This window comes from Dipodomys merriami, unplaced genomic scaffold, assembly GCF_024711535.1.
Source record: "Dipodomys merriami isolate MVZ:Mamm:240054 unplaced genomic scaffold, mDipMer1.0.p SCAF_370, whole genome shotgun sequence".
Classification (NCBI taxonomy): domain Eukaryota; kingdom Metazoa; phylum Chordata; class Mammalia; order Rodentia; family Heteromyidae; genus Dipodomys; species Dipodomys merriami.
The window spans coordinates 489,765-514,487 of NW_027205271.1; positions in this window are offsets into that span (position 1 = coordinate 489,765).

Genomic DNA, 24,723 nt, shown 5'->3' on the forward strand with positions numbered 1-24,723 from the left:
TGATACCACAAAATAGTCCTGTAAGATCTTAACGAAATGAATTCTTAAAGAGTGAGAAGTTAACACAGGTCTCTCAACTTAGTTTATTCATTCAAACAGACATGGAACTTAGGCTCCATGTTTCCCAAATGATATATGCTAGAGTAAATTTTGTTAATAATTTTATCTAAGAGCTGATGGTGATGCCACTTGGGTTTACCATTCAGCCATTGAAAGATTCTTCTCTCCTATTAACCTCCTGGTAGAAATTGAAGCTCCTAATATTCTTGGATTACATTTTTAAACATATACACAACAACATGGGTCGGGGGGTGGGAGGAGGAGTAGGAAGGAGAAAATATGTAGATACAAAATATCCATAGTAGTGAAAAAATCAGACTTCAACAATCCTGTGGAAGGGGAAACATAACAAAGTCTCAGTGAACAAAAGAGTCAATTTTGAAAATAAAAATTAAAAATGAGTATACTATTCATTTTATTACAAAAAATCAATGTCCATACTATACATTTTTGTCAAGTTCAATTTCCTCTTAATCATATATCAAAATGATTTAAAATAAACTCTCCTTACTCTACACAATGATTAGTATAAAATAAAGGTCTAATGTTAATTTGAATATAAAATTTACTTGTAGAAAAAAGTGACACACCATGTTATTAAAACACTCATGGAGGTCTGCCTCAGAGGCCGAAAGCTACAGGACGTAAACTTCACAGTAGACCTGTTTTGCAGGCTCACTTCCTCAGTGAACTATCCATCTATCTTCACAGCAGCTTTCCTAGAGCCATCTTCCATTCCAGCACAGACCTAGCCTGTGAGCTGTCCTCTCATCAGTAGTGCTGAAATACAAAAGCTACTTTCCAAGTCACAGGACAATGTTGAAGGGAATAAGAGACAATGAAGAGTAGCTGTTGATCTACTCTGAAAGGAACCATGATCAAAAGCTGTCACCACCACTCTCCTCTGAGTTGAGAAAACAAGTGTTATTTGAAAACAAGTGTTACTGAGTACAAGTGTCAATGAATGGGCAAACTGGACCCTCAGCTGGGAACTCCCAATACAGAACTGTCTCTAGAAGTGGCAGTTTTAGCTGGACACCTCAGCTACAAGTCTTTCCATGTATGCCCAAAACAACATCACAATCGTATAGATTTTTGCAGGTGGGAATGGAAGGTTTTAGCTATTTAGCTGTTTAGATACTTTGTACTCCAAAGTATAGCAATATAGATGCCATTTCCTAAAAAAAATAAAAATAAAAATCCTAAAAAAATAAAAAAAACACTCATGGATTATCATTAGGAACTATATATTAAAAATGGAAGCCTCTTATCACTGCCAAAGAAATAGTACCAAATATTTCAAACAAATTATCTGGGAATCATTCATTAAAAATATATGTACACTTAAACATTCATAAAAAGCATATAGGTGTGGGAAATATATTACATTTATTCCTGCAAGGTGAAGAATGGTCAAAGCCACAAGTTTGATCTTTAAGGGGGTCAGTCAGTTTTCTTTGACCCAAGGGAGTGAGTTCATTTAAAGTTCTGTGCAGTATCCATTAACATTTATCATATTGTGAAATACCTTCATGATATACATGATTTGTAAAATAATCTGTACAATTTGGGAAAACATTAAAGCTATATTTTTCAAAACCTCATGAGTCGCCAACAGTTGTATAAAATTTCCCCAAATTAAATTTTGGTGATGTATGACATTGCTCTAGCCTACACAAATAAGCATTATCAATATAAGTGTTGATTGCAAATAGATAATTTAAATTTACTTAAATTGCCTCAAATAACATTTAATGCTTAAAGACTTTCTGAGACATCTCTATCATTTATTAATTCATATGGGCACTAAAACAAAATGCCTTCTAATTAAAAGATGTCAAACACTGTGCTTAATTTTCAAAGCAGCATTTAAAGCAGCAGGTCATAATTCTTATTGTCAGAATTCATGAGTGTGAAAGACATAAGCATCCATTGGACACTGAAGTTATTTTACTGGGGGACTCTCAAACCCAACAAACTTCAACTGGAAATTCATTAATTTGTTTTGACAATATATGTGACACATTTCTCATAAAATGGTGCGATTAGTTTTTAACATAATCTTAAATACATAGTTGATTAAACAGATTTCAATGTCACAAGTCAGAGATGTGTGCTATATACATTTTATATTGGTACGGGGCTTGAACTCAAGACCTGTGTGATCTAATTCAGCTTTTTCCACTTATAGCATGCACTCTACCTCTAGCCCCAACTCCATTTGGAGTTTTTTTTATTGGAAATAAAAATCTTTCAGATTGGCTTCCAGGGCTTGTTTCAAAATATGATTCTCAGATCTCAGACACCAGAATAGCTAGCTCTATTTTTGGCTTCTTGGTAGTTAATTGGAGATGAGAGTCTCATGAAATTTCTTGCCCAGGCCAGCTTCATACCAACTTTCTCAGATCTCAGAGACTTCTATAGAAGTAAGCCACCAGCATCTAACCTAAATTCCTAAATGATGTATGGGACACTATTTTAAATGTGTTATTGTGACATATTTCTGTAGAATAGGCTAAAAAAGGAGATCAGAGTAGAAATATGGAGCTATTTCAAAAGAAGACACTAGTGTCTCAAATGTATAATATTAGTTAATTAGGAGGCTGAGATCCCAAGGATGAGCTTGAAGCCAGGAAAAGGAGACAATTACTAGAGATTCCACATCCAAAAAAAAAAATGCTGTCATAATGTTCAGTGTACCTATGAAAAAATGGAACCAGGTAACTAAGAGATGGTGTGATTGGGAGATATGGGGAGAAATATTAACGTGGTTATATGGATCAGGATACATTTTACTCATACACTGACTTACATGGTTAATTGAAACTCATTTTTACAATGAATTTCTAGAACATTTACAAATACTTTATTTAGGTTTCGTTAGTTTACATCCTGGAGGACTAAAACATCACACTGATCCTATGTGATTGCCTTGCTTTGGAGTTTGCCAGAAATCATGCCTCTGTTTCCATGGGTGCCAATTATCTTTCACCAGATTAGTTTTGATGGGTTTGCAAACAGGAGTTACTGTGTTTTTTGTTTTGTTTTTTACTTTGTATACGTAAGCACATCTCTTGCCAAGTAAAATTGTTATCATCTTGGGCATTAAACACCTTCCATTTTAAGGAAAGCCAGCATATAGCTGGGGAAAATATCCTTGCAACACAGCCTCTACTCATTTGGCCTATTTGAAGTGTTATAATCCCAACAGGTCCTCCACAGGTTCCAATATGGCAGAGAATATACCGCTATTTTTTTTAATTAAAAAAATAACTAACAAATTCCAGCTGGAATTTGGCTTTGACATTCTGTCATAGCCAAATAAGACCAACATGTGAAGTTTAAACATTTTTTTCTCAGAAAAAAATAAAAGAAATGACCATAAATAAGTAAAGATATAAAGCAACAGTTTTGTGTTTTGATTGGTAAACTCTGTAACTTGGTTATGTCAATAATGATGTATATGTGGAACTGATTACCTATAAATTATATTGAAATGCATGAGACTAATTGGAAAAGCCTCTAGAATGATTGTAAACAATAATTATAAGGCATGATATCTTACAACATCTTGATGTCTTACAACATCTTCAAAGCAAGGAATAAACATTTAAATGTAGTTGTCAAAGTGGCACGAGGAAACAAAGACTTTTTTGGAGAAATATTTCTGAGGATAAAAAGCAAGAGCACCTATGTCAAATGCGTTGTGCTGTAATTGATTTTAAGGATTGATAAGCAGCCATTGAATAACTTGCTATGGATAATTTCCCTCTCAATTTCAAATTCATCTATAGATTGTTTCATGGGTTCTTTCCTAGATTTCTTTTCTGTTCAGACTCCTATGCTAGTCCCCGGGGCTACATTACTTAGTAAAACAGACAGGATATCTGACTTCTTAAAGTTTTCATTCTGGTGGGGGAAGATGTTAGGAACTGAATACATGGATAGCATACTTTGCATAAACGGGCAGTTATATGAATAAAAAACAAGACATGAGAAATAACAATATGGAGAAGGGAAGTAAGTCACATGATTAATTGTAGTCTTCCATAGAAAGATGTCATTTTGTTACCAGTGGGTGGTGGTGGAAGTGAGCATCTCATGTCCTTGGCATTTCCAATGTGAACTGAATGAAAATGCACACATAAACAGACACCACACAAAAATAAAGTGGCAAAGCAATTACGGAGAACAGGCGAGGCTGAGAAAGAGACAGACAAGGACAGAATGAGAATACCATCAAGGGAAACACAAATGTTAGGCCTTCCTCACCTAGAGCAAATGCTCAAATGAGGATGATTAGGGATTCTCATAAAATTCAAGCTCACTACAATAGCCACAGGAGGTTGATCTATGGTTACTACAGTATTGGGTTTACCATGGCCATTTTATGCAGTTATGAAAAAAATTCTGCCTTTTAAAATTTCTACTTCATTTCTCTATTGTGAACAGCACCTTCACAGTTTATGTGTGAAGGTTTTGGTAAGTTATAACTTTCTATGATAGAATAGGGATAATATGGAAAATTATATACTTTTGATGTGTTTGTTTAGACATGTCTAAATGTTTTTTTCTATTAATTTCTACATTGCACATTTTCCAAGTTTAGCAATTGTATTCTCCAGGGATCATATGGGCATAAAGAAGAGTGGGTAATAGAAATCTGCACATTTTTCAATGGTCAACCTTTGGCAAAAATAAATGAGACTTCATTTCAATGGAGGGAGCAGGGTATATTGACATATGCCGGACATTCCAGCCAAATGGAAAATAGTAGGATTGCATTTTAGGCACAAGTCCCCGGTTAAAAAGAAACACACAAATAAACAAGCAAACAAACAAGATATATCTTAAAACTAACCAATATAAAAAATAGCTGAAGGCATGGCTAAACAGGAGAACACCATACTAGCACGTATGACTGCCTGAGTTAGAAATCATAAAACTAAGCAAATAAAGATAAGGATATGGGAAACAGTATTTTCCATTCCTTTCTAAAGGTGATATAAAATGGTATAATGGTATAATCACTGAGGAAGAAAGTTTTGTTTTTTTTTACTGTAGTACTAAAGAAAGAAACATTGTTTAATATTCACTGTGATACCAAACTGACATCCCTTTGTTCTTATCAAAAACAATTATACGTGCTTAGATTTTTAAAAATCATTTTAATAATTCTTTATGTGTATATCTGTGTCTGTTTATGTTCCTGAACTTGACTGCTCTGTGACTTTCTCTTAAAATATTTTTCCTGAGAATTGTATAACCTTAGTGTCTCTGTAGTTAGAAAATGGTCTCTGTTCTTCTGTTCCCTTGTAATCGGTTTTATTTGTATTAATTTTCCTTTAAATGTTTGGCAGAATTGATTAAAGAATATCTCTTGTACCCTGGAGGATTTTTTTAATTTTTGCAATTGTGGTATCAAATACTTAGAGCATACAGCAAATGCTTTATAATTCTCTGGCATTTATACCATATGGCTAATAGCACACAAGTCTCTCATAATTCCTTGTCAAACCTTATGTGCAACTCTCAGTTTACTATTCCTAATGCCATCTTGGAATCCCTGCAGAGACTCATTGAGCTGTTTGTCTATGTAGATTTGGACCCTTCTCCCTATATTCCAGGTACCTCAGCTTCTCCAGGATTTCTGTACCCACAGGTCAGTAAAAGCATTCCACCATGATTCTGTATGGTTAGGGATGTTTCAGTGAGGGGAAAAAATACCTCCTTGCAAAAGACAGTGATCAAAAGGTTCACAAATATTTCCTTCTCTTTCTTAGAGAGCCTAAATTTTTAGAATCATATTTCCCAAATTCTTATTGTTCATTACAAGAAATGGGAGGATCGGTAAGAACACCATGAGTCTATACTATGACTCATTTCTTCCTGAATGATGGGCCATTTCTTGGACCCTCCACTTTACCTCCAGAGCTTGTGGAATGCTACATTAAGCACATACACAATAAGAGAATGAGGGTGTATTTTCTCAGGTCTTTTCTGTATATTTAGTCATGTAACTTGCTCCAGCCAATAAAACAAGCTGAAGTGAATGTTCAACATTTTAGTAGGTCTCAATAGCACTTGAGCCATTTCTATGAAAGTAAAAAGAATAGCTGATAATCCAGCAGAGAATGTGAAACTTTATGTATAGAAAGACTGGCACTTAAGCACTTCAGCTCTAAAGAGACCTGCTTTAAGACCAGCTCTTAAGACACAACTTTAAGAAACATTCGGACCTAATTGCATTGACTATATTACATTATTAAGCTTTTATTTTAAATACCCGGAACTGCAAGATGCCCCAAACCCATCTCATGTATTTTATGAACTAGTTCTAACATAAATGATTTCTTTTTATTGAGGAATGGTACTAGGATTGAAGATCTGAATACACTGTGTACTTATTGCTGCCAAGATGTGTTTCAGTATAAACATTTTCAGTCAAAAGCACATATATTTATGATACAATAGCCCAAGTGTAAATATTTTATATCTAAACATGTTTTTGTTCCAACTTAACCAAGGATACATTTAGAAGAACAGTCAGTAGTTTACTCCTAGAAGCTTATTCTGTGATTTATCTGTTCTCTCTTCTGTTAAGAATATAATATATATAATATATATATAATCCTAATTTTTGAGACTTTAGGTAAATTATATTTACATTTCTCATTTCTCACTGTAGATCTATGTTCTGTGTCAATCTTCATGAATGAACTGAATATTACAGTTATCTTAAATTTATAAATAAATATAAATAAAATACCATTCTTAATGACCTCTTGATACTGCATTTTTTGAAATGGCAATAATAGTATGTAAAAAATCATTCATACTGGGAGGCTGGGAAGTGATGGGAAGGGGAAACAAAGGAGGAGGCTACAATGCTTGATAAGAAATGTACTCATTATCTTGCACATGTAATTGTAACCCTCTGTACAGTATTCTCACAATAAAAAAATCATTCATACTACCTAAAGATATAAGCTAAAATAAACAAATTCTAGAGGCAGAAATTGTTTCATTGTGGCTGGAGTTGGCATCTATTTAAAATGGACATTCTTGGTTTTGGCTCTTGTCTTGGCCAAGACAGGACTTTAAATCTTTATGTTTCTCTAAAGCATTTTCAGTCATAATCTCCTGTTAATTAGTTGTGTTCTTTCAGTGTTAAAGGAGCAGGAGGGGGGGTAAGGGTAAACATTCCACAAACATTTGATTAGATGTCTTATTTTAGTGGACCTGTGTGTTGGCACTTTAACCTTTACTTGTCCTTTCTTAGTGAAATAATTTGTTTTCCCTTACTTTTGTTGAAGCTCTGCACATGACTAATTATGATCTATCCCCCACTGAAGATGAGACTAAGGCTTACAGGAATTGGATAAATTTTCCCACAAGTGATTTGGTTTCTTATGAGAAAGCTCCCTAAAGTTTCCTAAAAGGATAAGTGCAATCAAATGTCATTGATTTTCAATTTTCAAAATTTTTCTTATGTGGATTTTAAGTGAAATTCTAAGGCTGACTTTCTCCAACCAAGGGCATAAAATATCTTAAAAGCCATTCTCTGAGTCTAATTAATTTCTTAGAAAAATATCCTAAAAAGAAAAAAATAAATGCCCAGAGCAAATCTGATGCTCTAAATATACATTAAATGAAAAAAGTGCCACCCTTCCTTAAGGTATTTTAATATCAGGATGCCACAAATTAGTTACTTAGACATTGTTCCTATTCTTAGCTAGTGATACATAATTTTGTAAATTCTCAAAATTTGCTTTGAAGCTTACCTTCTTTATGTTAGTATTTGTGATTAGCAATGAAAGCAAGGTCCTAGGAGAGAATGTGATGCTTCAGTATATGTATATACATAATAAAAAAGAAGGGGTAATTTACAGGATTTATGTTTTATGTATTAGTGAGCATTGCTGATAAGATCCTTTTATGTTATTTTAACAATTCTACTGGTCAGATTTTTTTGCCATATCCACTTGGCATATTTCTAATGCTCTCCTTATATTGGACAGAATTGATGACCTCTTCTTAAATTCAGTGAAATAAACAATTTTAACATGATTCTCTCTCTCTCACACACACACATGATTGTTGGTTTTTCTTCAACACTATATGTAACTTTTTGATCATAAAATAACATATAAAGACTTCACTGAGAACAGATAGCCTGATGTTAGATACAAGATGTCAAGGAAAAAAGACAGACATTAACTTTAGATTTCTCTCCAGGGTACAGACAACGCAAGTTGAAAGGAACAATGGAAAAAAAGAGGTGAATTCTTTTCTAGAATGCTAGGATATTAGAATGTTGCCATTGTTTGAAAATGTTTTACATTGTTTTTTTAGGCTGAATCTAATTAGGAACCTCAGATTTGTATATAGTGACAAATCAATGAAATACAATAATTATGATTAAAGTCTATGTAAAATATAAAAAAGGAATCATTATTCAGATACAGTCATCGCCTTAGAATACATGATGATAAATAAATAGTAGCTCATACTTTTATTACCTTATGTAGTGTTTTATCGTGTGTGGATAAGCATAGTTGCAGTGATACAAATGGATGTGTTTGCCTGAGTAAAAACACTAAAACGGGGCAGCTGGGTTCAAATTTATAATCCTAACAATTTAGGCAGCTGAGATGTGAAGATCATCTTTCAAAATCAGCCCAGGGGGCTGGAAAGGTGGCTCAGTGGTAGAGCGCTTGCCTTGCATGCATGAGGCCCTGAGTTCGATTCCTGAGCACCACATAAGCAAAGAGAAAAAGCCAGAAGTGGCACTGTGGATCAAGTGGTAGAATGCTAGCCTTGAGCTGAAGATCTGAGGGACAGCACCCAGGCCCAGAATTCAGGCTCCACGACTGGACCCCCCAAAAAAAATCAGCCCAGAAAGGAAGCCTATGAAATTCCTGTCTCCAATTAACCACCAGAAAAACTGGAATTGGAGTTGTGGCTCAATGGTAGAGTGTTGCCCTTGAGCAAAACAAAACAAAAAAAAAAACAACTCAGGGACAGTGCCCATGCCCTGAGTGCAAGACCCAAGACTTGCACACACACACGCACACACACACACACACACACACACACACACACACACACACACACACACACTCACGAAAATCCAAAAGCATACCAAAACAATCATATCATTCTCAGGTGTATGCAATATGGAATTTCCCATGGTTCTTAGGGCATCACTTACCACTGAATTACAACTGACTTTCCTAGCTATCCAGAAACTAAATGACAGAAAATAAGTACCTCTTGATCTCCATAACTGAATAAGCCAATTACCATAACCTCAATCAGTGTATGTAACTGAACACATCCATGTACACAGACCAATTCATTAACTGTTACTGCATCTCTTTCAAAGTCCTATCTTAATAATTTCGTATAATGGGGAATATTTGCCTGTGCTATTTTTAATGTGTATTTATTCTCCATATGCCAACAATATTTTGATTTAAACAGCAAACAATATATTTCTGTCATTATTGATCTCTTACCCTGATAAAGGAGATAGATTCGAGTGCTAGAATTTTAAGAGATTTTTAATTTTAAGTGAATTTTCCCTATTTATTTTGATTGATTTGATGTGTGAAAGATTCATATAAACAACAGAGTGATCAACATGTAACTTATGTATAATAAACTGATTGTGTTTTAACCTGTGTATTGAAATATTTGTTACTATTTAGGAAGAGTTAAACTCTGCTCTAAATTCATGAATGGGATGGAATCAATCAAATAACATAAATGAAAAAATTAAGATATTAAAATAGAATCAATAAAACAACAATACATTTCATACATAATCTCTATGTATTGTTCATGCTTTATATAAAATCATTGAAGACAACCGAGGGTCCATGGTTCAAAACTGTAATCCTAGCTACTCAAGAGGCTGAGATCTGAGGATCACAGTTCAGAGTGAGTCTGGGCAGGAACATCCACGGGACTCTTATCTCCAATTAACTACCAGAAAACCAAAAGTGGCAGTGTGGCTCAAATGGTAGAGTGTTAGCCTTGAGCTGAAGATCCCCGGTACAGCACCCAGGCCCAGAGTTCAAGCCCCAGAATCAAGAAAAAAAGTCATTAAAGATAAGCAATCACCTATTCTTAATACTATATATACAAATGATCACAATATTTTCCCATTTTCCTAATTTATTTATACACAAAGTGCATTGTGTACTTAATTAAAATGTCTATGTAAGCATTGTTTTCTCTTAACTACTAGAACATACAATTCATTATACTTGGCCATATGAACTAAATAATCTGAGTTGTGGAATTATAAGAGATTATTAAAATAACTTCTAAATGGCATCATTGATACACAGAGGATTTACTTTGGTTACCTTGTGAAATCTGACCATATGTGTCATGTAAAAAGTTCCTCCATTTTCTGATTCACAAGTAGACCAAATAATGATAATATTATTTGTGATGCATTTTCCTTCATGAAAGTATAATCTATTGTGAATGGTTTTGTTTTAACTGGATGGGAGGATACGGGTTGTATGGAATATAAGTATGTCTTCATTGATTCTAGAAATTGAATATTATGATTTAAGCCAATTAAAATATAAAGAATTGTATGGTCTATCAAAAAAGATAAAATTTACGCAAGTCCCTTAAAAATCAGGAAAAAGGGAGATAAAAACAGATATAACTCACTTGTACTTGTTCTCAGAATAGGAACTTGGCAAACAAAAGTTTGATTTATGATAACTGACACAAGCCAAATTTTTATTTGAGAATAATATGATAGATCTATTTGTAGATATTATTTTTGTACACTTTAATATTATTATTTTGAGGTAATAAAATCATTGCTAATATATTGAGGAACACCAGTAACTAAAGTTTAAAAGAAGTACAGTTAATGTACTTCATCCACAAAAGAATCTATAGCTTTATGAGATTTTATGTGATGATTTATCAAGTATATGCCTAAAGAAAAAAAACTCATCAAAAATTTCTACTGTGTTAACAATCCATTACAGGTTACTTTGGCATATTCTAACATTGTTTGAGAATTAACTATTTGTGAGAAATATCACTATCACTTTATTTTGGTTGATTACTATTTGATAGATAAAATGTTATTTCAGAAGCATTAAATTATTTTTATACAAAGGAGACTGTTATATGTAAATTTTGTTAGATTAGATTAGATTTTTATTTTATTATTGTTGAGTTGTCCAAAAGTTCTCAAGCATATCAATTTGTAAGTACAACACATCTTGTTTAGTGTCATTGCCTGCATAATTCTACACCAGCTCTCCCAACCCCACCCATCCCTTGTAATTTCCTAGATTTATTTTCACATATATACATTTTATATTATGATTGCATTCTCCCACCGTTTCTCCTCATTTGCCTAACCCCTCCCATTGGCCTCAAATTATCTACAATACCTCAAGATATAGAGCTTCCTTTCATGACAGCAAATATCACAATGAAATCCTTCACTTTGTGTGTGTGTGTGTGTGTGTGTGTGTGTGTGTGTGTGTGTGTGTGTGCATTGTGTTGTGGGGCTTCAACTCAGGGAATGGTCCCTGTCCCTGAGATTTTCTACTCAAGGCTAGCATTCTACTATTTAAGACATAGTTCCATTTCTGGTTTTCTGATGGTTAATTGGAGAAGAGAGACTCATGAACTTTCTTTCCCAGCCTGGCTTTGAACTACAATTCTCTGAGCTCAGCCTCCTGAATAGCTAGAATTAAAGGCATGAACCCTCAGAGCCAGCTAAAACAGTTTTAATAATATTGCAGATACATGTGTGTCTGTCATATGTGTGAAGCCAAATCATCACCTAAAAATGTACAAACTCCAGTAAGAAATAAATTGCATGTACTTAAGGATTCTGTCAATAATTCGGAACCTCTTTTGTGACAAAAATTAAAAGTTATGTATATTCATCTGGGAAATTTTAAATTGTTTTACCCTTTCAGTTTGTAAGGACAAATACAAATCTTCCAGTGAAACAGGAGAAGATGTTAAAACTGTTGGTTTGGTGAAATAAATGTATTATTAATTCCAGAGGAATTAATAGTGTAATTAGATAGTTTATAAGTCTTTTGTAAAACAACATGTACTGTTATAGATAAAATGCTCATTTGACATGAAATAACAGGAATTTTATCCACAAGGTAATAATCTTCAAACTGTGTACACCAAAATACTGAGAATGTCAACATTTAAAACATCATTGATTATGTTTATGAGCTGTTTTCATAGTATTCTATGACTATGGTTTGAAAATAAATACCTATGTCTCTCTATTTATAGTACTTTTGCACATCTTAACATCTTAAGATTCAGGCCATGAAACTGTGTTCTCTTACTTTGCTATTTTTTCAAGTTCATATCATTTTGGTGATCATTTGTCATTTATTTTGACAAACTGTCTACAAAAGATTATAATTTGATAAGGTGAAAAATTAGTCTATGAAACTATATATATACAAATAAAAATAGAAATGTTTTTCTTGATGTTAGGAAAAAATACTTCAATTTTCATTGAGCATGATGTGAACTGTTAATGTATTTTCTAAGGGCTTTATGGTGCTGCAGTTTTTCCTTCTACACATAATTTTTGGGAGTGAAGTAAGGAGGCCAAGTCTGGCTGGCGCCATATTGGCCACATGGTAGATGGTAGGGTCTGGCATCTTTTCTTATGCTGGGGGAAGGAAAGGCCCCCCCCCCGCCCCATCATGTGCCTTCCAGTTAATGAGTGTGACTGGACCCCTAGAGGCAGGGCAGGCACTTGGCTGATAGGTTGCTGAATCTGTCAGTCTAGTGCCTGGGACTGGTATTTTCCTGAGTATTTGCCCCCGTGCCTACCTATTTAGGCCTGGACCAGCCTAGGCCAGGAACTCCATGCCACCTGTGTCTTCGTGATGGTGTCCTGTGTAGTGTCTCCTGGCTCATCTCAATCATCATGGAGTCCCAATTCAGTTCTCCATTGGAGCTGAATTGGCTTGTTGGTATTACTTTTGTTATTTCTTTCCTCTTTAGTATGTTTCCTAGCTATGTTATGTGTATTCGCATGCTATAGGCCTTTGTAACAACTTGCAGCCTGCAGCCTGTTAACTATATAATAATGACTCCAATATACTATATTTTAAAATGTGGCTTCTGGGAATATTTAACTTACAACAAAAGAATTTAAAATAAATAATGAGGAATGTTTGTTTAATTTTATTATTGCAGTATTTGGTCTTGAACTAAGGGATTGAGTGCTGTTTCTTAGCTATTACATTAAAGGCTGGCACTCTACTCCTTGAGCCACACCTTCAATCCCAGCTGTCTCCTGATTAATTAGAAACAAAAGCCTCAGACTTTTCTTCCTGGGCTGTTTTTAACTGCAGTTTTCAGATCTCAGCTGAGAATACAGGCATAAGCACAAAAACTCATGGTCATTCCCTGAGCTCTAGCCTCAGTACTAATACATACAAAGCACAATATTGGGTACAATTAGTCATGAAGTCTTGTAATCTTAGACTTTTCTTTGTTGAGATGTTTTATTACTAATTCAATTCTCTTTAACTGTTTAGTTATTTTATTCCCATTTATCATTATTCAGTCATAGTGTATTATACAGTTCTTGTAATTTTTTGTACTTTACATAATATTGAAAAACGTTATCAAAATAATTAAGCAAGAGTAATTTACAAAATAAATCTAAATCATAGTACTACAAAAAAGAGAATATGGATTTATATAGAGTGAAATGTATTTTGTTATTCTGGTCTAGAATTTAAAAAAAATTAAAATTATTACATTAATATTATTATTCTAACACATCTCAAATGAATTAAGCCTGCAATACACATTATAATATCACATAACTTTGTGGTATTATATTTGGATTAAAAATGCTAAAGTCACTTGATTTAGCCAGAAAATCTATTTTCTTTTTTTGTTCATTAGTGTTATTTTTAAAATATAATCTATTCACAGAAATTTACACCATATTAAAATTACATTATTTTAGTGATAACCTTCAAACATTTCTTTGATTAAATGCAATGTTTCTAAAATCTCTATTTCAAGATAAGCACACATGTTAAGGGACGGTACATTATATAAATATAACACAAATGTCCTAATTTTCCTCCACAAACAATTAAACATAGTGCTTTTTTCCTATATTTCCATATGTCCCCTAACAACAAATCTTCACAAGTTCTTCAGACAGTGCCTTAGTGTAGAGACAGAATTAATACATAAGTGCTTGTAAAGTGCAATTTTGAGCAATGGATTTGTGAGTCACCCTGTGAATGATATTTTATACTTGTAGACATGGTTGGATAAGATTACAATGGGATCTTATCTAGATGGCTATTAGAGAAAGAAAAACGTTAGAACTTTGACCAAAGTTCTAATATATCTCTAGACATAAAGGCATAATTGCTACACCACTTAAGAATTGAAGTCAATATGCTTCTTCAGAATGGTGATATGCAAAAAGTCTGATTCATTATTTGGAAAATCTAATCATGTTGAGAATAGAGGCAAAAGTGTTATCTCATACATGTTTAACCTAACCCATACACCCACACAAGCATACCTTACTACCCAAGAGAATAAATCCAAGATGCTATAGATCTGACCACAGGAGAACCAGTGTTGAGGAAGGGCCTGTCTTTATATTGAATACAGAATTTGAAGATCAGTGGGCATTTGAAGGGCCATATCTTAGTAAAAAGCTAGATATACTACACAAACCTAAGCTATGGGTAGTTTCACCCTTTGGAGTTGATTAGAGAAAATAGTTTATACATACAAAATATTTTTATAATGTACATTTTGGCCAGATTTTCAAGTGAATGCTTCTTTCTGCTTTTAAATTTTTTCAAAACAATTAGATCATGACAAACTATAGAAATTTGGTATCTTTTCCACCTTTTTGGTTTTTTTCTCAATTAATTTATATATTTATATATTTATTTATTTATTTATGTTTTTAATTGTGAAAATGCCCTACACAGGGGTTACAATTACATGGGCAAGGTAATGAGTATATTCCTTATCAAGCATTGTTGCCTCCTCCTTTGTTTCTCCTTACCATCCCTGCCCTCCCAATTCCTCCCCCCGACCCATCAAAGTTGTAAATTTCGTTTTTCAACATAATATCTTATAAATTGTTGCAATGGGTCCACCTGTATCCCTATTTAAACAATTTATTTTTTTCCTTCCATTATAGAAATTATACCAACATCAAATAGAGTGAAAACAGGGCGTATACAATGGGGGAGGGACATACAAAGCAACAAAGAAATATCATATAAATATGTTAGACACAATAGCAAGCAAGAAAAAAAAAATTGATTCCTTATCTTGGGGTTCATTTCGCTTAACATCAACTTATCTAACCATTTCTGCTTGTCTCAGACAGATACTAGTTATTGAAAATAAAGGAAACCATGGGACCTATGTTTCTTTGGGTCTAGCTTACTTCATTTAATATAATTTTTTCCAAGTCTTTACATTTCCTAACAAATGGAGCAAAGCCATTCTTTCTGATGGAGGCATAGAATTCCATTGTGTATATATACCACGTTTTCTTGATCCATTCATCTACTGAGGGGCATCTGGGTTGGTTCCATATCTTAGCTATGGTAAATAATACTGCAATAAGCCTAGTTGTGCTGGTAGCTTTAGTATGGTCTTGTTTGTGTTCATTGGGGTAAATGCTCAAAAGTAGGATTGCTGGGTCATAGGGGAGCTCTATGTGGAGACTTTTGAGGAACTTCCATACTACTTTCCAAAGTGGTGAAACAAGTTTACACTCCCACCAACAATGCAGTAAGGTTCCCTTCTGTCCACATCCCCTCCATCATCTGTTGTTATTAGAGCTCTTACAAAATATTTGTAATAGAAACAAAGAGTACCAAATTGTTTTGTGTGTGTGTGTGTGTGTGTGTGTGTGTGTGTATGTGTGTGTGTGTGTGTGTGTGTGTGTGTGTGTGTGTGTGTGTGTGTATGCACACACTGGTTCTAGGGCTTGAACTCAGTGTTTAGGCACTCTCCCTGAGATTTTCTTCTCAAGAGTAGACTTCCATTATGTGATTCACAGCTCCAGTTCTTGCTTTTTGATGGTTAATTGGAGGTAAGGGTCTCACGAACTTTCTTGCTCTAATTTGTTTGAACCTGAATCCTCAAATCTCAATATAATAAATAGGTGGGATCACAGTTGTGAACTAACAGCACCCAGCTTCAAATGGGTATTTTAAATAGAATGTCACTTACCTATACATTTAGAGAAGGCAGAAGCAGTTAAAAATTAATCTCACATGTATATAATTCATCATGATTTTATATTCCGAAGAAACAAAGCAAAACAAAAGGTCATTTTCTAAAGGAATATTTTCTAGCACTGTAATTAAATTGGTTTGCTTATTGTACTGCTTAAACATAATAAAATCATATTTAAATATTTCCATGAAATATTAATATGCCTAATGGTGTAAAGGCTACTTCTCAAGGATAAAGTGTAATTACCTATTCTCATTCTTAGCTATTTTTCAAAAACGCTGTGGTGTAAGTGATGAATTCAGAACAAAGTTGTCTACATGAATTTTCAGAGAAAGAAAGAAGAAAGGAGAAGATGAATGAACTGTGCCTGAAACTCTAGATTCTGCACTAAATGTGAAATAGAAGAACAGAGTTGAACACATCAATGGCATGATGCTGGCAAAGAAAAGATCACATTGAGAACCATGAAACAGACTTCTAAGGAAAAAATGAGTGATGAAGGCAGGCAGTAATACTGAAAGGTTGTTATAAGAATTTGACAACTTGTGTTTTGAAGAAAAGTTACATACAGACACACATACATGGTTATGTATACTGTATCCTGATAGAATTATCTATTTCTCTCTCTCTCTCTCTCTCTCTCTCTCTCTCTCTCTCTCTCTCTCTCTCTCTCTCTCTCTCTCTCTCTCTATCTCTCTCTCTTTCTTTCTCTCTGTACCTATCTATCTATGTATGTATGTATCTAGCTAGCTAGCTAGCTAGTTATCATTGAATATATTTAAGATTGTGAAAGACAAATAAGACTATTAACATATCCAAAGAGAACTATGACTTTTGGGCTTGCTACAGCAATGATTATGTAAATGGAGGAAAGATTTTGGAATTAAATAGGTTGAGAAAGAAGACAATAGTGTCTCATTCTTGACATCTAAATTAACATACACTTAGGAGAATGTAGGCAAAGAATGTCCAAAAGGTCCTGACTGGATGGTTGGCAGCAATTGGAGTGGGGAAGGGTAACAAGAGAGGGTATAGGAGGGTGAATATGGTTAGAATATTTTAAGTAACTGTGTGAAATGGAAAAATAAAGAAGTAAGTTTTGGAAGGGGGAGCAACACAGAAAGACAATGATGCTTGTGATGAGTCAGATCAAGGTATACTATCTACATATATGGTCTTGTCAAAAGGAAATCCCTTCTATAACTAATTTATATTAACAAAAATTGGGGAACAGAAAACAACTCAATTAGTTAATATCGGCACGCCAATGATAGTGGCTTTATTGTAATCTCTAGCGAATCATACAAGACTAAAGCTCTGCCAAGTTATTTAACAAAGAGTTGTACAAATGAACTGTGGTAAAAGTATAGTCAATTATTTTTTGGCCAGTTCTGGACTTGATCTCGGCCTGGAACTGTCCTTGAGATTCTTTTGTTCAAGGCTAGCACTCTACCATTTAACATACAGCATCACTTCTGAATTTTTCTGTTTATGAGGTACTGAGGAATCAAATTCAGGGCTTAATGCATGCTAGGCAATTCCTCTACCACTAAGCCACATTCACAGCACGAATGACCGTCTTTTTTAAAACATTTTTTACCACACATTCTGACAGTTTTATGTGACCTTGTTGCTACACGTGAAGATAGCATGGTAAATCATTTGATTGGGATGAAGGTTCGTGTGCAAAAAATAAAAGAGCTATGTTAGCAAGTTGAGGGATAAAATTTAAAAGTGGTACGTATGATAAATATAATTATGCTGGTAGCGTTAGTGTGGTCTTGTTTGTGATCATGGGGGTAAAAGCCAAAAAATGGGATTGCTGGGTCCTAGGGGAGTTCTATGTGGAGTCTTTTGAGGGAACTCCATACTGCTTTCCAAAGTGATTGAACAAGGTTACACTCCCATCAACAATAAAGTAAGGTTCCCTTCTGTCTACATCCCCTCCAGCATCTGTTGTTATTAGAGTTCTTGATTATAGCCATTCTAACTGGGGTGAAATGGTATCCCAATGTTGATTTCATTTGCATTGCTTTTATGGCTAGGGAGGTTGAGCATTTCTTCATGTGTTTATTGGCCATCCTTCTTTCTTCTTCAGAGAAGTTTCTCTTTAAGTCTTTAGACCACTTATTTATTGGGCAGTTGTTTCTTTGAAGATTTGTTGTTGGGGGTTTTAATTATTTGAGTTCCAGGTATATTTTAGATATGAGACCCTTGTATGTTGTATGGCTAGTGAAGATCTTCTCCCAATCCATGGGGTTTCTATTAATCTTGCTAGCTATGTCCTTTGCCATGCAGAAGCTCTGCAATTTTATGCAATCCCATTTGTGCAAACTTTCTTTGATTTGTTGTGTTTCTGGTTCTCTATTAAGACAATTTCAGCCTGTGCCAGGGAGACCTAGGGTTTCTGCTATTCCATCCTGTAATGTTTTCAGAATGTCTGTTTTGACTCCGAGGTCTTTGATCCATTTGGAGTTGATTCTATTGGAGTATGATATATAAGGATCTATCTTTAGTTTTCTACAAGTAGTTAACCACAAGCACAACTATATTTATTGTAGCATTATTTACCATAGCTAAGATATGAAACCAACCCAGATGCCCTTCAGCAGATGAATGGATCAAGAAAATGTGGTATATATACACAATGCAACTCTATCCTTCCATGAGAAAGGATGACATTGCCCCATTTGTTAGGAAATGGAAAGACAGAAAAATTATATTAAGTGAAGTAAGCCAGGCCCAAAGAAACATAGCCCCATGGTTTTCCTTATTTGCAATAACAATTGTATGTCTTGAGTCAAGAAGAAAAGGTCAGATAAGTTCATCTTAGAGAAATGAACCCCAAGATAAGTAATCAAATGGTCTGTTTTCTTTCTTGCGATTGTATCTAACATATTTATAAAATGATTTCTTTGTAGCTTTGTATGTCCCTCCCCCATGGTATAACCCCTGCTTTCACTGTATTTGATGTTGGTATAATTTGTAGAAGGGAAGGGAAAAAACAAATCGTTTAAATAAGGATAAAGGTGGAGCCATAACATAACATAACAATGGGTTGTTATGTAGAAAATGGAACTTTACAACTTCGGTGTGGGTGGGAGGTTCGGGTAGGGAGGGCAGGGCAGTGGGTATAGGAACGATTGGGAAGGGAAAACAAAGGAGGAGGCAACAATACTTGATAAGAAATGTATTCATTATCTTGCCCATGTAATCGTAACCCCTCTGTATTTTCACAACAAAAAAATAAATTAATTATAATAAAAAAAATAAAAAAGAGGTACCTACAAAGCTAAACAATGTGATTCACACATTCACATTCCAAATATAAAGACACAACACTGGACTTGTGCATGTATTGTAGTACCCAGAGTCTTGGAGGCCCCCCGTAGACCACCAGAGACCTTGGAAAATGCAAGCTGCAAAGAGTCGTTTATTAACGAACATGCGAGCACGGACCTCCTGCACACCTTTGTAGGGGTGTTAACAAGAGGCCCTGAACACAGGGTTACAGCACTTTTTATTCATTTTAAGGTAGGGGCAGGGCCCCGGTAGACACTCACAGCAAATCTCTATACCACGCAGGAAGTTTTGTAACATTCTTTGTAAAATGATTGGCGCGGGGTGACTCAAGGGGGATGGTTACTTTGGATGATAAGGGTTAGGGGGAATTCCCATAGTTACAGGCTTGCGATTGGTTGACATTCGGCCTAGTTTGCTGGTCCTGTCAGATGGTCGTTATCTCAGGGTCCAGTTCCTGGAGGAGGATCCGGAATATGTGTTAGCCATTGTTCCGGACTCTGGGAATGTCTGGGCCTGAGGTCAGCAGTTAGTTATCTATCACGGCGGTTACATTCTTTAGAGTTTGTTGACACAGACCTATCTTTAGACTTTAACGTTAGCAAAAGCAAGTTACAGAAGCGAAGTCAGCAGTTAGTGACTGCAAAATGGTGAATATAATTTTTAGTTCTTCAGTATAAACGCAATTGAGTGAGATTGAGTTTTTGACATTAGTAATGTATTTATTACAAATAATAAAATTATGCTAGCAGTTAATATGGACTGGTAACATCTATCTTTTTTCAACTTGAATAGATAGATTTTCAGTATATAGGTTTTATATAGCTTTCACATCTTTAGGACAAAGTGAAAAGAAAGTCACCATCTTATGCTTTGGTTTAGCTTTTGATATAAAATAATCTGATTTTTAAACAGTGATAGTAACATGATATATGGATATCTGTTTTGAAATTAGTTTACATGAGAAAGCAAAGTTGATTTCTCACAGAATATAATACCAGCCAGATTCAAAAGTCCTGACAAAAGAAATGTTTAAAAGTCTATGCAAACATTTTCTGTCAACTTCATATCTTTTCTCCTTTATTTCTTTCTATACTCATATACTTATGTCTCTTAGACTTTAAAAACAATTCTAAATATATCTATTTAGATTATGATTGGAGTATATTTTTATTTATATTGAAATTGTTGCTATACCACTAAAAATAATAAAACATGTTGTTTCTGTTAGGCTTAATTTTTTGTTGTTGTACTCAAAACAGGTATATATTCAGAATACCAAAACCTGTGATTTTCTGTCTTCTTAATATTTTTATTGTTTATAATATAATATATTGTTTTATAATCATTCAATTATAATGTTGTCTTTTCATGTTGAATGTAGTTTGAGTGACATTGGGGAAATAAAATAAAGCATTCACATTTTGTAGTTTAATTCCTAATGTATAATGCATCTTGATTTCTGTATTTTGAGTATCAAAGTTTCCATAATAAAATTTTACGTATCCTGTGTGCTTACCAGATTCTGTATTAAGCATTCTTTATCTACACAATACTCAACTCTCATAAACATAGCCATACATACAAGGACTATGCCTGGGAGAAATCAGTATTTTCATCCAAGATTTACGGCTTATGGCCAAGCTAGAATTACTTAAGGGTAGACTTGCATACCAGAAATAACATTCATTATCATTATAATGAGAAGAAAGTTTTCCAAAAGGGTAATGCATCATCTGTAATTTGATGGTTTGATGGGTGCTGGCTACACATATGGTACATTTTTTTTTGGTCTTTAATGGGGCTTGTACTCTGGGCCTAGGCACTGTCCTGAGCTCTTCAGCTCGAGGCTAATGCTCTACCACTTGAACCACAGTGCACTTCTGGTTTTCTGGTAGGTAATTGGAGATAAGAGTCTCACAGACTTTCCTGTCTAGGCTGGCTTTGAACTGAGATCCTTAGGTCTCAGCCTCCTGAGTAACTAGAATAATCAGTTTGTGTCACTGAAGCCCACCTTACTTAACCTTCTTAGTACAAAGGAACAATTTTGCTGCTATAATTATTCTTTGTACAACTCTAGAGTAAAAAATATAAACAGGATACCAAAGTGGAGCACTCAAACCTCAATGCAAATCTTGAAAAACCTAGAATATGTGCGTGGTGCCACATAACTCTAAAGGAAAAAAATTTAGAATAAATAACCACATAGCCAACCTCTCAATTAAAACCCTTTGTAAAACTGACTTACCTCAATTTTTGTGAGAAATAAGGACCGAATCAAACAATTTTTTTCATTATGAAAATACCGTACAGAGGAGTTAAAATTACATGAGTAAGACAATGAGTACATTTCCTATCAAGCATTGTTGCCTCTTCCTTTGTTTCCCCTTCCTATCCCTTCCCATCTCCCCCCCCCCCGCCCCCCTAAATCTCCCCTCCTTCCCCCCTGCCATCTCCACCCCGGCCAAAGTTGTAAAGTTTGTTTTTCGACATAACAACTTGTATGTCTCATTGTTGCAATGGGTCCATCTGTATCCCGAATTAAAGAATTTGTTTTTTTCTCTTCCCCTCCACAAATTATACCAACATCAAATACAGTGAAAGCAGGGGTTATACCGTGTGGGAGGGACATACAAAGCAACATAAAAATTATATTATAAATATGTTAGAAACAATGGCATGAAAGAAAAAAAACATTTGAATATTTATCTTGGGTTTCATTTCATCTAACATCAATTTATCTGACCTTTTCTGCTTGACTCAGTCAGACATATACAAGTAATTGCAAATAAGGGAAACCATGGGGCCTATGTTTCTTTGTGGCTGGCTTACTTCACTTAATATAATTTTTTCAAGTCTTTCCATTTCCTAACAAATGGGCAAACAGAAATTTTTATGATTTTCATTTACAAAATGTAAAATTAAGCTTAATTTGGATTCTAAAAATTGCTATAATCTTTTTTTGGGGGGGAGGTCCGGTCGTGGGGCCTGAACTCTTGGCCTGGGCGCTGTCCCTCAGCTCTTCAGCTCAAGGCTAGCACTCTACCACTTGAACTATAGTGCCACTTCTGTCTTTTTTCTTTTTTGCTTATGTGGTGATGAGTAATTGAACCCAGGGCCTCAGGCATGCAAGGCAAGTGCTCTACCACTGAGCCACATTCCCAGCCCCCTATAATCTTTTTTTAATGTAGGAAAGGAGATAAGATTTGGGTAATTTAAAGAGAAAATTTGACATACTACAACTAATTAGTGGGTTAAAATACATGTAACACAGCTACTGAATAGGCTGAGCTACAGAGGATAGTGACCTAACTTTGTCCAGGTAGCAAAAGCATGAGAAACTTTATTTCCAGTTAACCAACAAAATTCTGGACGGAAGGTATGGCTCAAGGGATAATGTATCATGCTTGAGCAAGAAAGCGTAGAATGTGAGGTTCAGAGTTCATTCCAATATGTGCGCAGAAATTAAATTAAAAAAAACTAACTCAGTATTGACAGATTTCTAAACATTAGCATAAACACTTCATGTTTATAATATAAAATAATTTTGACTATTACTAAAATTTTCAGTGCTTTCAGTCTCATTAGTATGTATTAAATAATCATTTAGTAAATTATTTAAGTATCTAGCAGGACAATTTTTATAATGCTTTGGTTATTTTTGAGAAACAACTAAGGACATAAGTATGCAATTAGAATTTCATAGTCTTGTCTTTAAAATATAGTACAATCTCATTTTGTATACTTCATCATCTCAAGAGAAAAGTAGAATCTGTTGCTTTATTATTAAAACCACTTTTAATATATTTTGCATATCCCATGATTTTTCAGTATTCTGACATTTATTTACTTATTAGATGCTTTAAATTATGCCTTTTGCTTCAAAGCCTGACACAAGATTCATAAAACCTTTCATTAAATGTTTAAATAAGAAGAAGGAACAATCAGATAGTAACATAATAACCAAACAATAGAGCTCTCAGCATCAAACCACAGATCTTATTTATTGAAACAGACTCCTTACTTAGAAGAAAAGAATTGAGTGTGGCTTTTTGTTTTATGTATTATTAATGCCTAAACTGAGCAAAATAAAATTTGAATTTTGTACAAGGACCCTTATGTTTAATAATTTAAAAAGTTGATCAGCTGGCCCCTCCTTGGCTAATTCTTTGTCCAACTTGTTCAATAATTCAGCCGTTTTATTAACAAGGATGGTTTATAGTTAGAAAAATTTATACAGTTCACCCTGAAATGATATGATAGAAATTTATGAAAACCATAAACACCTTGAAACAGTGTTGTATATCCATTGTACGTAACTTGTATTAAAGCCATTACTTCATCAATATACCAAAAGAAGCTTGTGTTTACTATTACAAATATGAGAGGAAAAAATTCACAGCATTTCAATAGCATGATTTACTGAAAAGCCATTCAAACTAGGATGGACAATTGTTATGTAAAAATATAATAACGGCTGGCTGCCAGTAACTCATGCCTGCAGGCTTCATTTTCCCTGGGGCTGAGATCTTAGTATCAGGGTTTGAAGCCAGACTGGGGACGAAAGTTCATGGGCCTCTTATCTCCAACTAATTACTCAAAAAAAAACCAAACCCCCAATACAAAACCTAGAAGCTAAGCTGCGGTTTAAATGATAGTGTGATAGCTTTGAACAAAATTTGTTCAGGGCCAAAGCCAAGACCTTGAGTTCAAGACCCAGGACTGACAGAAAAAATTAAAGGAAAACAAACAGCAACAACAACAACAAACATTTCTCTGAAAGAACTTCCAATTCTCTTATGATTCTTTAGTAGAGCACATTGTGACATCCAGCAGATATTCAATAAATGAGTTTTGCATTGATTCATAAAGATGTATTTTCCTTTAAGAAGGTGTCATAATTGTGCATGATTGTTTCCACTAGTAAAATTTGTATTCTCCATATTGAGGCATTTTTGAAAACATAGGAAACATGCTTGGTGACTTATGTTTTCTTAAATTACTTTTGTAAGCTGAACATTTTAATGGTATTTCTGGCCAGAAGAGTTAGTATTGAGTGATATTGGTTCTGATTTTAGC